General features: G+C 39.6%; 1 protein-coding gene across 7 annotated transcripts in view; it reads left to right on the top strand.

Annotated features, from left to right (window-relative positions):
• TAB3 (TGF-beta activated kinase 1 (MAP3K7) binding protein 3) overlaps positions 1-13,562 on the top strand; it is a 96,514-nt gene that overhangs the window by 34,690 nt on the left and 48,262 nt on the right. For 2 of the 7 annotated variants that reach the window (XR_014835228.1, XM_021080830.2), the window contains exons 2-4: positions 4,868-4,940; positions 5,190-5,302; positions 6,397-6,493. The exons of 2 other annotated variants lie outside the window; for them this stretch is intronic. The gene's annotated coding sequence lies outside the window, so the exon portion shown is untranslated. Of the gene's footprint in view, positions 1-4,867; positions 4,941-5,189; positions 5,310-6,396; positions 6,494-13,562 lie in introns of all 7 variants that reach the window. 3 more of the 7 variants (XR_014835227.1, XM_021080829.2, XM_085007593.1) reach the window with 2 other exon arrangements.

The following is a 13,562-nucleotide window of genomic DNA, read 5'->3' as shown; positions in this document are numbered from 1 at the left end:
GGGACAAAGAAAGGAAACATATATCCCCTTTAATGTTGGGCCTTGTACTGAGGGTGTGGTGCTCACTTGGGATGTAGAAATTTTTTGTTTTTAATCACTTTACAATTTTTAATTTAATCATCTATTTCTTGGCCATACATGCAGCATATGAAAGTTCCTGGGCCAGGGAGTGAATCCAAGCTGCAGAAGTGACTGGAGGCACTGCAGTTGGATCCTTAACTCACTGTGCCACAGCAGGAACTCACCTCAGTTTGTTTTGGAAATTTTAAACATTCTTCTACTTTACCAGAGAATAAGTCAGACTCAGTATAGAGTCATTTAAATTTAAAGACCTAAATAAATTTAAAGACCTGTGGTACTTAAAGTGTCCCAGCACTGTTTTGTAATCAAACTCATTAAATTTAATGTCTAATATATCATGGAAAGCCGCAGGGACCCCTGATGCTTTGCCAGAGATGCATCTAAAGTTCCTGTTAACTTTCCCTGAAGCCACAAACCTCAGAAAATCTTTGGCCATCATCTCTGCTGTTGCCAGCTCTGCCTTAGGCACTAGAGGTGACTGATTGCGAAGGGGAATAGGGTGATTCAGGCAGTCGGGTGAACTTTTTGTTATTAGTGATTGAATCTAAACTTCATTTATTGACATTTCAGATAGTAAGGTGTACAAATGACTGCTTTCTTTTTTTGGTCATCTTTTATTTGTACACTGTATCTCTTGCTCTTACGGTCTTCCTTAAACCTTTCACAGTTTCAATCTTTTTTTTTTTTAATTTTATTTTCCCACTGTACAGCAAGGGGGTCAGGTTATCCTTAGATGTATACATTGCAATTACAGTTTTTTTCCCCCACCCTTTCTTCTGTTGCGACATGAGTATCTAGACATAGTTCTCAATGCTATTCAGCAGGATCTCCTTGTAAATCTATTCTAGGTTGTGTCTGATAAGCCCAAGCTCCCGATCCCTCCCACTCCCTCCCCCTCCCATCAGGCAACCACAAGTCTCTTCTCCAAGTCCATGATTTTCTTTTCTGAGGAGATGTTCATTTGTGCTGGATATTAGATTCCAGTTAGAAGTGATATAATATGGTATTTGTCTTTGTCATTCTGGCTCATTTCACTCAGTATGAGATTCTCTAGTTCCATCCATGCTGCTGCAAATGGCATTATGTCATCCTTTTTTATGGCTTAGTAGTATTCCATTGTGTATATATACCACATCTTCCGAATCCAATCATCTGTTGATGACATTTGGATTGTTTCCACGTCCTGGCTATTGTGAATAGTGCTGCAATGAACATGCGGGTGCATGTGTCTTTTTTAAGTAGAGTTTTGTCCGGATAGATGCCCAAGAGTGGGATTGCAGGGTCATATGGAAGTTCTGTGTATAGATTTCTAAGGTATCTCCAAACTGTTCTCCATAGTGGTTGTACCAGTTGACATTCCCACCAGCAGTGCAGGAGGGTTCCCTTTTCTCCACAGCCCCTCCAGCACTTCTTATTTGTGGATTTATTAATGATGGCCATTCTGACTGGTGTGAGGTGGACATTCATGATCAAGACCCTCGCCAAAGTGGGTATAGAGGGAACATTCCTGAATATAATCAAAGCCATTTATGATAAACCCACAGCAAATATAATACTCAATGGGAAAAACTGAAAGCCTTCTCACTCAAATCTGGAACAAGACAGGGATGCCCACTCTCACCACTGCTCTTCAACATAGTTTTGGAAGTCCTAGCCACAGCAATTAGACAAGCAAAAGAAATAAAAGGGATCCATATAGGAAGAGAAGAGATCAAACTGTTACTGTATGCAGATGACATGATACTATACCTAGAAAACCCTAAGGACTCAACCCCAAAACTCCTTGAACTGATTAATAAATTCACAGTTTCAATCTTACCTCTTTAGTCTTCCGTTTATTGAGGGCAGCATCTTCAGCCTTTTCTTTGTTTTTTGTTTTTTGTTTTTTGTTTTTTGTTTTTTTTTTTTGTCTATTTGCTATTCTTGGGCCGCTTCCGTGGCATATGGAGGTTCCCAGGCTAGGGGTCTAATCGGAGCTGTAGCCACCGGCCTATGCCAGAGCCACAGCAACGCTGGATCTGAGCCGCGTCTGCAACCTACACCACAGCTCACGGCAATGCTGGATCGTTAACCCACTGAGCAAGGGCAGGGACTGAACCCGCAACCTCATGGTTCCTAGTCGGATTCGTTAACCACTGTGCCACGACGGGAACTCCTCTTTGTTTTTTTTTTACCTTGAATTGTTGTTGCATGTCAAACTGGTCAAGGCGTTTTAGTTGAAGTTTCACCATTTGAAACATTGGAGGTAAGGACTGTTAATCTCTGTATCTGTGTGTCCTATTTTTTTTGGCCACGCCCATGGCATGCAGAAGTTCCCAGGCCAAGGGTTGAACCCATGCCACAGAAGCGACCCAAGTCACCACTGCCATGACAATACTGGATCCTTAACCTGCCATAGGAGAACTCCAAATTAGTTCCTAAATAAGTCATAGCTTTTGCAAACTTTTTTTTTTTTTTTGGCTGGCCCACAGCTTAGGGCCACACTAGATCCTTAACCCACTGAGAGAGCCCCGGGATAGAACCCGCATCCTCACAGAGACAACATTGGGTTCTTAACCTGCTGAACTGCAAATGGGAACTCCTCAGTTCAGTTTTTTGAATCAATATTTAACATACTATGTGTGAGGCACTCTGATATTTTCTCTCTTTTTTTTTTCTTTTTTGTTCTTTCTCTAGGGCCTCACCCACGGCATTTGGAGGTTCCCAGGCTAGGGATCTAATCAGAGCTGTAGCTGCCGGCCTACACCACAGCCACAGCAACGCCAGATCCGAGCTGCATCTGTGACCTACACCATAGCTCATGGCAACACTGTATCCTTAACCCACTGAGAAAGGCCAGGGATCGAACCCACAACCTCATGGTTCCTAGTAGGATTCGTTAACCACTGGGCCACAACAGGAACTCCTGATATTTTCTCTTATGTTTCTTTTTTTTTAAATGCTTGTCATCACCCAGTAAATTTATTAAACGGTTTACTAATAGGTCACACCTCACCATTTGTAAAACACTCTTCCAAGTAATCTCTAAGTAATAAAATGTCAAGATGATCTGCCTCTGGCATGTATGTTACCAATAGATTGCCTATCTGTCTTTTTAGATAATGACGTTTAAGAATTGACCCAGGAGTTCCCGTCGTGGCTCAGTGGTTAACGAATCCAACTAGGAACCATGAGGTTGCGGGTTCAGTCCCTGCCCTTGCTCAGTGGGTTAAGGATCCAGCGTTGCTGTGAGCTGTGGTGTAGGTTGCAGACGTGGCTCGGATCCCGTGTTGCTGTGGCTCTGGCGTAGGCTGGCGGCTACAGCTCCGATTGGACCCCTAGCCTGGGAACCTCCATATGCCGCAGGAGTGGCCCAAGAAATGGCAAAAAAAAAAAAAAAAAAAAAGAAGAATTGACCCAGTAAAGACCCTGGAACACTTCAGCCAGAGCAAATTAGATGCCCAGTTATTTGAAAGTCCTATATTTTGTCATTTATACTAAGTATTTAGTGTGCAAAGACACTGTAGCTCATAGAACAGGTTTGGTGTTCTTTCCCAAAGTGTAAATTTTATAAAGCCTAGAGGAAAACAAAAAGTTGATAAACATTAGTTGAGGTGCTAAAAGTGGTAACAAACACACCAATGACTTTTATAGGCATTTAGGAAGGGGAGAAAAATGTTCTGATTCAAGTTGATGGGGAAAAGATTAATGTGGGATGGATTTTGTATTGTCATATCAGAGATTGTTAAAAGCTATATCACATGGTTCAAAATAGCATTAATGTAGGTGTTCATACTTGAAGTTCATTTTAAGGGTACTGTTTAAGTGGGAAATTAAAAAATAAAAATTATGGTTAAGAACTAAAAATATTTTAAATAGGATATATTATTTTAGCTCTACTGTGGTTTTAAAAAGAGATTGAGTCTGTAGATTAATTAGTAACTTGTATGTCTGAAGGCTCTGACAGAAGCCAGTTTTTGCCCTAAAATGATAAGGTTAACATTGAAGTACTAGGTTTACCAAGAATGAGGATAGTTTCTAAATGATGGAGAGATAGAATGCTCATCTGTCAAAATAAGCCAGTAAGGCCACAATTCTATATATAGATTGCTCTTCATGGAATAGAAATGGGTTATACAGTAGTATTTTTTTTTTTGTCTTTTTAAGTTTTTTTAAGGGCTGCACCCACAGCACATGAAGGTTCCCAGCCGAGGGGTTGAATTGGAGCTGCTGGCCTACACCACAGCCACAGCAATGTCAGATGCATTGCGACCTACACCACAGCTCACGGCAATGCCAGATCCTTAACCCACTGACCGAGGCCAGAGATCAAACCTGCAGCCTCATGATTCCTAGTTGGATTCTTTTCCGATGTGCCATGATGGGAACTTATACAGTACATTTTTTTTAAAGCTATGTACTATTTTGGCTATGCAGTTGAAAATTTTATATATGCTTGGTAGGCCTGGGCTTAATCCTTTCTTCTCTAGATAGAAGGGGGACTCAGGATGATAAGTCACAACCAGATGTGCTTTAGAAGCCTTAAGAAAACAGGCAGTGGACTGTTTGTCTTTCTGAACTGCTACTCTTTTCTGTGGGATAATTTAATTACTGTAGAAGATATTTGTGACCTAAAGGAAAAGAAAAATGTGATGATACTTGGGAAAGAACCAGTTGTCCTAAAAGTGTGGTCTAGCATCCTGTCTGCTGTTACTTTGAGACATCAGAAGTCTATGAGTTTTTGTCATTTTTCCATGTTGAGTTTGGAAGTTTATTAAGGGATAACTTAATCTCTTCATTTTGTCAGATTTCCAGTCTACTGAAAAGAATGTACTTTCAGAGCTGGAGATGTGAATAAAGAGTCCAGTGCCAGTTTTGAGGTAATTTAAAACATTTTAAGAAAAGAGATGTAATTTTTTAATGGTTTTAATTTTTTTTAAAAAATTGAGATGATAATACAGATAGTTCCCTTCTACCTTGCACCCAGTTTCCTTTATTATTAACAGCTTACATTAGCATGGTACATTTGCTGCAATTAATGAGCCAATATTAAAACATTGTTATTAACTAAAATGTATACTTTATTCAGATTTCCTTAGTTTTTACCTAATGTATTTTTTCTCTTATAGGATCTCACCAGGATACCATATTATACTTACCGTCATGTCTCCTTAGCTCCTCTTGGCTTTGATTGGCTTGCCTTGTTTTGATGACCTTGTCAGTTTCGAGGAGAACTGATCAGGTATTTTGTAGAATGTCCCTCACTTGGAATTTATCTGATGTTTTTCTCATGGTTAGACTAGTTTTATGGGGTTTTGGGAGGAGGACCATAGAGTGCCATTCTCATTACATTATATCAAGGGTACATACTATCATCATGATTTTTTTTTTCTTTTTACGGCCATACCTGCGGCATTGGAAGTTCCTGGGCTAGGGATCAAATTGGAGCTGCAGCTGTGGGCCTATGTCACAGCTACAACAGCAACACCAGATCCGAGCCAAACCTTCACTGAAGCTTGTGGCAGTGCTGGATCCTTAATCCACTGAGTGAGGCCATGGATCAAACCTGCATCCTCACAGAAATGTCAGGTCCTTAACCCACTGAGCCACAATAGGAACTCTGTGATTTATCACTGTTAATGATGACTCTGGTCACCTGGCTAAGAACATGTTTGTCAAGTTTCTCCCCTGTAAAGTCATTCTTTTTTTGTAAAAACTCCATTCTGTGCTGTGTTGTTTGAAAATAAGTCACTAAGTATAGTCCACACTTAAGGAGTGGGAAGTTGTGCTTCATCTCTTTGAGGGTGTTCTACATAAATTATTGGAAATTCTACATGGGAGATTGTCTCTTCTCCCCCATTTATTTAATTATTTCATCATTTCTTTGTGGGCTTATCGATATTTATTTTATATTGTTTTTTATATTTGTTTTATATTTTGGGTCATAATCCAGTACTACCTTATTTATTTTGTTGCTCAATTTTTTTTTTTTCCTTTTTGCCTTCTCTAGGGCCGCTCCTGTGGCATATGGAGGTTCCCAGGCTAGTGGTCTAATCGGAGCTGTAGCCACCGGCCTATGCCAGAGCCACAGCAAGGCGAGATCCAAGCCACATCTGCAACCTACATCACAGCTCATGGCAATGCTGGGTCCTTAACCCACTGAGCAAGGCCAGGGATCAAACCCGCAACCTCATGGTTCCTAGTCGGATTCGTTTACTACTGAGCCACGACGGGAACTCCTGCTCAGATTTTTTGTTTTGGCCATTGGGAGCTCTTTTGGTTGGCTCCTATGTCATTTTGATATACTCTCATCTTTTTTTTATTTTTATTTTTTAGCATTTTCTTACTTTGTGGTATACAAGGTACAACATACTCCAGGCTCATTCTATATATCCCCTGTTCCAGTTCTAGAATCAGCAATTTCTGCCCAAAGGTCAGATTTCTTTTTTCTTATTTTTTTTGTTTGAGTGTACCTGTGGCATTCAGAAGTTCAAGGGCCAGGGATTGAACCCGAGCCACAGAAATGACAGTGCTGAATCCCTAACCTCTAGGCTACCAGGGAACTCCCAGATTTCTTTTATTAGAGAATGGTATTGGAAATCAAGATCTGGGTGCTAGGCATGAATGTTGCTGCTAGAGTTTCAGCTTTTCTAGTCCTCTTAGCTGAAATTCTGTGTATATATGCATATCTTGTATATTTATGCATATCTGTAAGTATTCCTATGCATCCATTTCTGTATATCTGTCTATCAATATTAGGGTAAACATGAGTTCATATTGATGTCTCTAACTCTAATCTGTCACCACATAGGTCATTCTAGCCTTCTCCCCTGGATAGTCTGTGACCTCCCACTTCAACAGTGAGAAACCTGGTTCCCACCATTCACCATCCATTTACTTAATTGTTCAGTCCCAGTGTACATGCATAGTTGTATGAGTTTCATTAACCTGAATCTCCCATGAGTAATAATATCAGAATTTTTTTTTTTTGTCCTTTGTCTCTTTAGGGTGGCACCTACAGCATATGGAGGTTCCCAGGCTAGGGGTTGAATCAGAGCTGCAGCAGCTGGCCTGCACCACAGCCACAGCAACTCAGGATCCTTAACCCACTGAGCAAGTCCAGGGATTGAACCTCATGGATACTAGGCAGATTCGTTTCCACTGAGCCATCATGGGAATGCCCAGTAATATCAGAATTGTTAACCTGTACCCCATGGGAAGCAGGTTTATCAACTAGAGTACAATGCTTATGTACAGTTCTTTTTGCCTGTACTCTTACAGACTCCACTCATTTCCAAAGTTATTTAGATAAGCAGCTTTCCCCCTTATCTCATTCAGTGATACTGTTCCCTACATTTGTAATACAGTTAGATTCTCTCATATTGTTCTCATTCCTTCCTGGGATCCCCTGACCTTCTAAAAGATTTTTTAAAATTTGTATACTTTAAGGTTTGCTCTTTGTGTTATAAAGTTCTATGGGTTTTGACAAATGTATAATGTCATGAATCTACCATTATAGTATTACACAGCATAATTTCACTGCCCTAAAAATCTCCTTTACTTTACCACTGAACCCCGCCTTCCTCCACACAAACCTCTAGCAACCACTGATCTTTTAACTGTCTCTATAGTTTTTCCTGTGACAGGATGTTCTTGAGACATTAAAAATTTTGTTATTGAAATGTAGTTGATTTACAATGTTGTGTCAATTTCTGCTACACAGCAAAGTGACTCAGTAATACATACATACATGTATAGTTTATCCATTCTAAATGCGATAGTTTGCATCTACTAACCCCAAACTTCCAGTCCATCCCATTCCCTCTCCCTCCCCCTTGGCAACCACAAGTCTGTTCTCTGTGATTGAGTCTGTTTCTGTTTTTTACATAGGTTCCTTTGTGCCATTTTTTTTGTCTTTTTAGGGCCACACCCACGGCATATGGAGGTTCCCAGGCTAGGGGTTGAATTGGAGCTGTAGCTGCCAGCCTACACCACAACCTTGGCAACATGGGATTTGAGTCGTGTCTGTGACCTACACAATAGCTCATGGCAACACTGGATCCTTAACCCACTGAGCAAGGCCAGGGATCGAACCTGCACCCTCATGGATGCTAGTCAGATTCGTTTCCACTGAGCCACGACGGGAACTCCTGTGCCATATTTTAGATTCCACGTATAAGTGACATCATATGGTATTTATCCTTCTCTTTCTGACTTACTACTTCACTTAGTATGATAATCTCTAGTTGCATGCATGTTGCTGTGAATGGCATTTTTTGTTCTCTTTTGCGGCTGGGTAATACTCCATTGTGTATATACACCACATCTTCCAAATCCATTCATCTGTCCATGGACTTTTAGGTTGTTTCCATGTCTTGGCTATTGTGAATAGTGCTGCTGTGACCATAGGGATATATGTATCTTTATGAATTATAGTTTTGTCTAGATATATGCCCATGAATGGGATTGCTGGATCATACAGTAGTTCTATTTTTAGGTTTCTGAGGAACTTCCATACTGTTTTCCATAGTCGTTGTGCTAACTTAAATTCCCAACAGTGTAGGAGGTTCCCTTTTCTCTACACCCTCTCCAGCATTTATTATTTGTAGACTTTTTAATGATGGTCATTCTGACCCATCTGAGGTGATACCTCACTATAGTTTTTATTTGAATTTCCCTAATAATTAGTGATGTTGAACATTTTTAAAGTCACTTTTTTTTTTTTTTAAAGGGCTGCACCTGTGGCATATGGAGGTTCCCAGGCTAGGGGTTGAATCAGAGCTGCAGCTGCTGGCCTACACCACACACACAGCAACACCAGATCTGAGCCATGTCTGCGACCTACAGCTCATAGCAATATTGGATCCTTAATCCACTGAGCAAGGCCAGGGGTCGAACCCACAACCTCATGGTTCCTCGTCGGATTCATTAACCACTGAGCCACGACGGGAACTCCATGACGGGACTTTTTAAAGGAAACCTTTGAATTCTCTAACCTAGATAACATTTTTTTCCCAACTGTCAGCTCATTCTTAATTGAACAAAATATTTCTAATAAGAATCAAAGCTTCCCCATTTCTTTTTTCAGGTACCACTTAATAAGGTCACTAAGCTTTGTTTATATTTTAATATCCTACCTCTGTGTTACCAACCTCAGAATTGGGAGGAGATCCCAAGTACCTTTATTTTTATTTTTGTCGGGAGGTCAGTAGGGGAAGGCAGAAAGTGACAAATGTTATGTCCTGTATAGGGGACAGCTGGTAAATGGATACTCCCTTATGGGGAGAGTGTATTAAACTTAAATTTAATCTGAACTTGCTTTTATTTGTTTCTGGGGGATTATAGTTAACGTTAAAATGCCTTTGGTGACTTAATATGAGTATTTTGGTGTGTAGCCTATCTCTTTGGTAATAGAATATGAGATGGCTACAGTGACTATGTGACTATTTCAAAATGGTTTCCACTGTAAGGAAAATCCTGTAGAACAATAGTTTTAGAAATTATTTTGAATGCTCATTTGGGGAAATAATAATTATCATACTCCTATATCTCACTTATTTTTATTCGGTAGCATCCCTACACATATGCACAAAAAATTCTGAAGTTAGAATTCTTACTCCTACAGTAAAATATCACTTGTTATGCTTCAGTATCAGTCACTTCTTGTTGCTGCTTACCTTGAAGAATTCACAGTCTGATACAGAAACTCTTCTGTTTTAAAGGCATATTTTGTTTTATAATGTCTTTAAGAGTTATGATATCAAAATCTTACCATGTAGCTTACAGTACAGGAGAGTAATGGTTTAAAGCATACACTTCAAGTTTGTATCCTGGTGTTGCTGCTTGTTAACTTTGTGACCACAGGCAAATTATTTACCCTCTCGGAGCCTTACATTTCCTCCACTTGTAAAATGTGGATGATAGTATTACCTCTCCCATGGGATGATAATGGGGTAAATGAGATAATCCCCATTAGCACAGAGCCTGGTACACAGATTTGGCTCAATAAATATGATCAAAAATCAAAACCTTGACTGAGAACCTCCAAAGCAACAAGAAAATGGATGAAAGTTCAAAGGTTTATGCTATTATACATGTTTCTGTTAAATAGTTATTACTTGGACAAGACTAATCAGAAAAAATGAATGGTTCTTTTATTTTTTAAGTTGTCTCAAGACAAGGCTAGCTTTTCTTCAAACTGGGAAATACTTACTTCATCAAACTTAATATGCTAGCTGTGCTTGTCAGCCTGAGATACTGTTGCTTCTCCTGGGGCCACTTGGGGGTGCTGCTGAGATTTTACAGGAGGAACCAGCATGCTAAACACTTTTTCACACATGGGAACAGGCTTGTGTGATGAATTATTGTACCCCAAATTACCACATCAGTAGCATACAGTTGAGACATACTAGACTAGACTATTACGTACAGTACTATCTTTTTTTAATTTTTTTTATTACTCAAATGAATTTATCACATCTGTAGTTGTATAATGATCATAACAATCTGATTTCACAGGATTTCCATCCCACAGTCCAAGCACATCCCCCCACCCCCCAAACTGTACTATCTTCAAACCTCTCTGTTGAACGCAGTTCAGGTATCACAGGCCCAGCAAGTATACCAGTGAATGAAGCAAGGCCAGGTGTCACTATTTGGAACACCAGAGGGAGTGTGAGGACTAGGCAATCTGGAAGGCATGTGTCCTTTCTAAACGGGTGAGTGATGCTTCAGCTTCAGCTGGTTGTTGACTACTGTTGCTAGATCTTCTAATTTGTCAGAGAAAAGCTGGATACTCAGATTTTTATGTAAAATTCTCCTATTTTAAAGTGTGGCTCAGCTTTTTTTTTTTTTTTTTTTTGCTTTTTTAAAATCTTTTTGGCTCAACTTACAAAAATTTTTATTATAGTTGATTTACACTGTTGTGTCAATTTTTTTTTTTTTTGCACTTTAGGGCCACACCCATGGTATATGGAGGTTCTCGGCCTGGGGGACGAATTGGAGCTGCAGCTGCCAGCCTACGCCACAGCCACAGCAGTGCGGGGTCTGAGCTGCGTCTGCCACCTACACCATAGTCCAAGGCAGTGCTGGATACCCGACCCACAGGGATCGAACCCATATGCTCATGGATACTTGTTGGATTTGTTTCCACTGTGCCACAACAGGAACTCCTGTCAATTTCTGCTGCACAGCAAAGTGACCCAGTTATACATATATATATATATATATATACACACACACATACATTCTTTTTCTCACATTATCCTTCATCATGTTCCATCACAAGTGATTAGATATAGTTCCCTTTGTTATGCAGCAGGATCTCATTGCTTATCAACTTTTTTTTAATATGCCAAAGCCAAACTGAGTGGATTGGTGGGCTGGTTTTGGCCCATAGACCATTGATTTATAACCTGTGATGTAATTATTTTAGGAGGTGAGCTAAAATTTTGGCAGAGGTTAACAGTCAGGGCCATAAGAGCCCTGTGTATTTGCTGAGCTCAGGAAAGACTCTAGAAACAAAGCACTAGGTGTTGAGGTCATTGTTGCATCAGAGCAGAGCTCTAGGTAAGCTTCCTTTCTGGTTGGGAAGAGGAATTATTTTGAGAAGAATCCCAGTGCTGGTATTTTGAGGAACAGATCTCACTGTGCCTTGTGGTGCCGACACTCCTGAATTAGGAGGGTAGCTGCACCACTAGAGATAGCCTCAGAGTGACTCCACTGCTAAGCATACCGTCCCAGCCCCCAGTTTCCATACTGCCTTCAGAAATTAGGAGTCCCACAAAGCTAACAGGCAACAAAAGGCTCAGCCTTACAAATTCTCCTGGTTTATGTGGCTTCAGAAATGTGTGGCAATTGTAGGGTATATGCCTTCAGTATTTCTTCCTTCTTGATCTAGGGTTACTGCCCACACAGTCCACAATCTACAGCTGTGGCCATTTGTGCTTTAGTAGTGTTTCATGGGGGTTCCAGGAGTTTGGTCACTTCCTAGCTTAGCCAGTGCAGTTCAGATATTACTTGAGTCCTTTGCCTGTTTTAAGGTGTCAAATCATAACTCATCACTTAAATATTATATAAAAAGTGGCAGCCAGTTATAATATTGTTCAGAAACAAAGTCTGTATGTATTTTGCATAATCGTTGAATGCATTAATATATATGGACAAAATAGATTGTTTTGATTTATTCAAACATTCCCGTTCAAATCTGTGCGATCCTATATGACAGTGTTTCATTTTATTTGTATTCTATGGGATTAAATACAAAAATACAGTGTACTACTTTACTGTAAAACTTTTTTTTTGAAGAAGCAGATTCATCTTATTGACTGGAGTATTTTCTGTTTATAAACAGTCTTTCTTAGCCTCCCAGTAAGCAGAAAAAGGAATTTTTTTTTTTCTTGGCTGCATCCACAGCACATGGAATTTCCTGGGCCAAGGATAGAACCTGTACCACAGCAGTGGCAATGCTAGATCCTTAACCCACTGAGCCACAAGAGAACGCCAGAAATTGCTTTTTAAAAAGTATTTTAGTATTTTATTTTTTAATTTTAATTTTTTCTATTTATAGTTGGTGTACAATGTGCCACCTTCTGCTGTATAGCAAAGTGACTCAGTTATACATATATATACATTCTTTTATTTTTATATTATTTTCCATCATGGTCTATCCCAGGGGATTGGACATAGTTTCCTGTGCTGTAATACATTAGGACCTTATTGTCTATCCGTTCTAAATATAATACTTTGCATCTACTATCCATTTTTTTCATATTCTTTTCCCATATAGGTTATGATAAAATATTGGGTAGAGTTTCCTATACTATACAGCAGGTCCCCATTGACCATCCATTCTATATACAGTAGTGTGCATATGCCAATCCCAACCCCCCAATCCATCCCTCCCCACCATCTGTCCACTTTTGGTAACCATAAGTTTGCTAAAGTATAGTTGATTTACAATGTTCCTTTAATTTCTGCTGTACAGCATAGTGACCCAGTCATATATACACATAGATTCTTTTTCTCATGTTGTCTTCCATTATGGTCTGTCCCAAAAGATTGGATATAGTTCCCCATGCTATACAGTAGGACTGCATTGCTTATCCATTCTAAATGTAAGAGTTTGCATCCACTAACCCTAAACTCCCAGTCCATCCCGTTCCCTCCCCATTCTCTTCCCCCTTGGCAACCACGAATTCATTCTCCATGTCTGGATGAGCCTGTTTTCTAGATAGGTTCATTTGTGCCATATTTTAGATTCTACATGTAAGTGATACCATATAGTATTTGTCCTTCTCTTTCTGACTTATTTCACTTAGTATGATAAGCTCTAGTTGCATCTATGTTGCTGTGAATAGATATTTAAAAATTTTATACTCATCAGAAGATTAAGTTTAAGAGTGTTTTATATCATGAAGTACTTAATGATTATTCATGTCAGTTGGTGCTTATGTGACTGAATGTTTATATGGGGCAGAGTGCTCATCACTTTTAAGACTGCT

This window comes from Sus scrofa, chromosome X (genome assembly GCF_054392235.1).
Source record: "Sus scrofa isolate SSC_HxYL_T2T_F1_AM1 chromosome X, Sscrofa_HxYL_maternal_Yorkshire_Landrace_v2.0, whole genome shotgun sequence".
Classification (NCBI taxonomy): domain Eukaryota; kingdom Metazoa; phylum Chordata; class Mammalia; order Artiodactyla; family Suidae; genus Sus; species Sus scrofa.
Note: the sequence above shows the minus strand (reverse complement) of the source record. Positions and strands in the feature narration are given on the sequence as shown.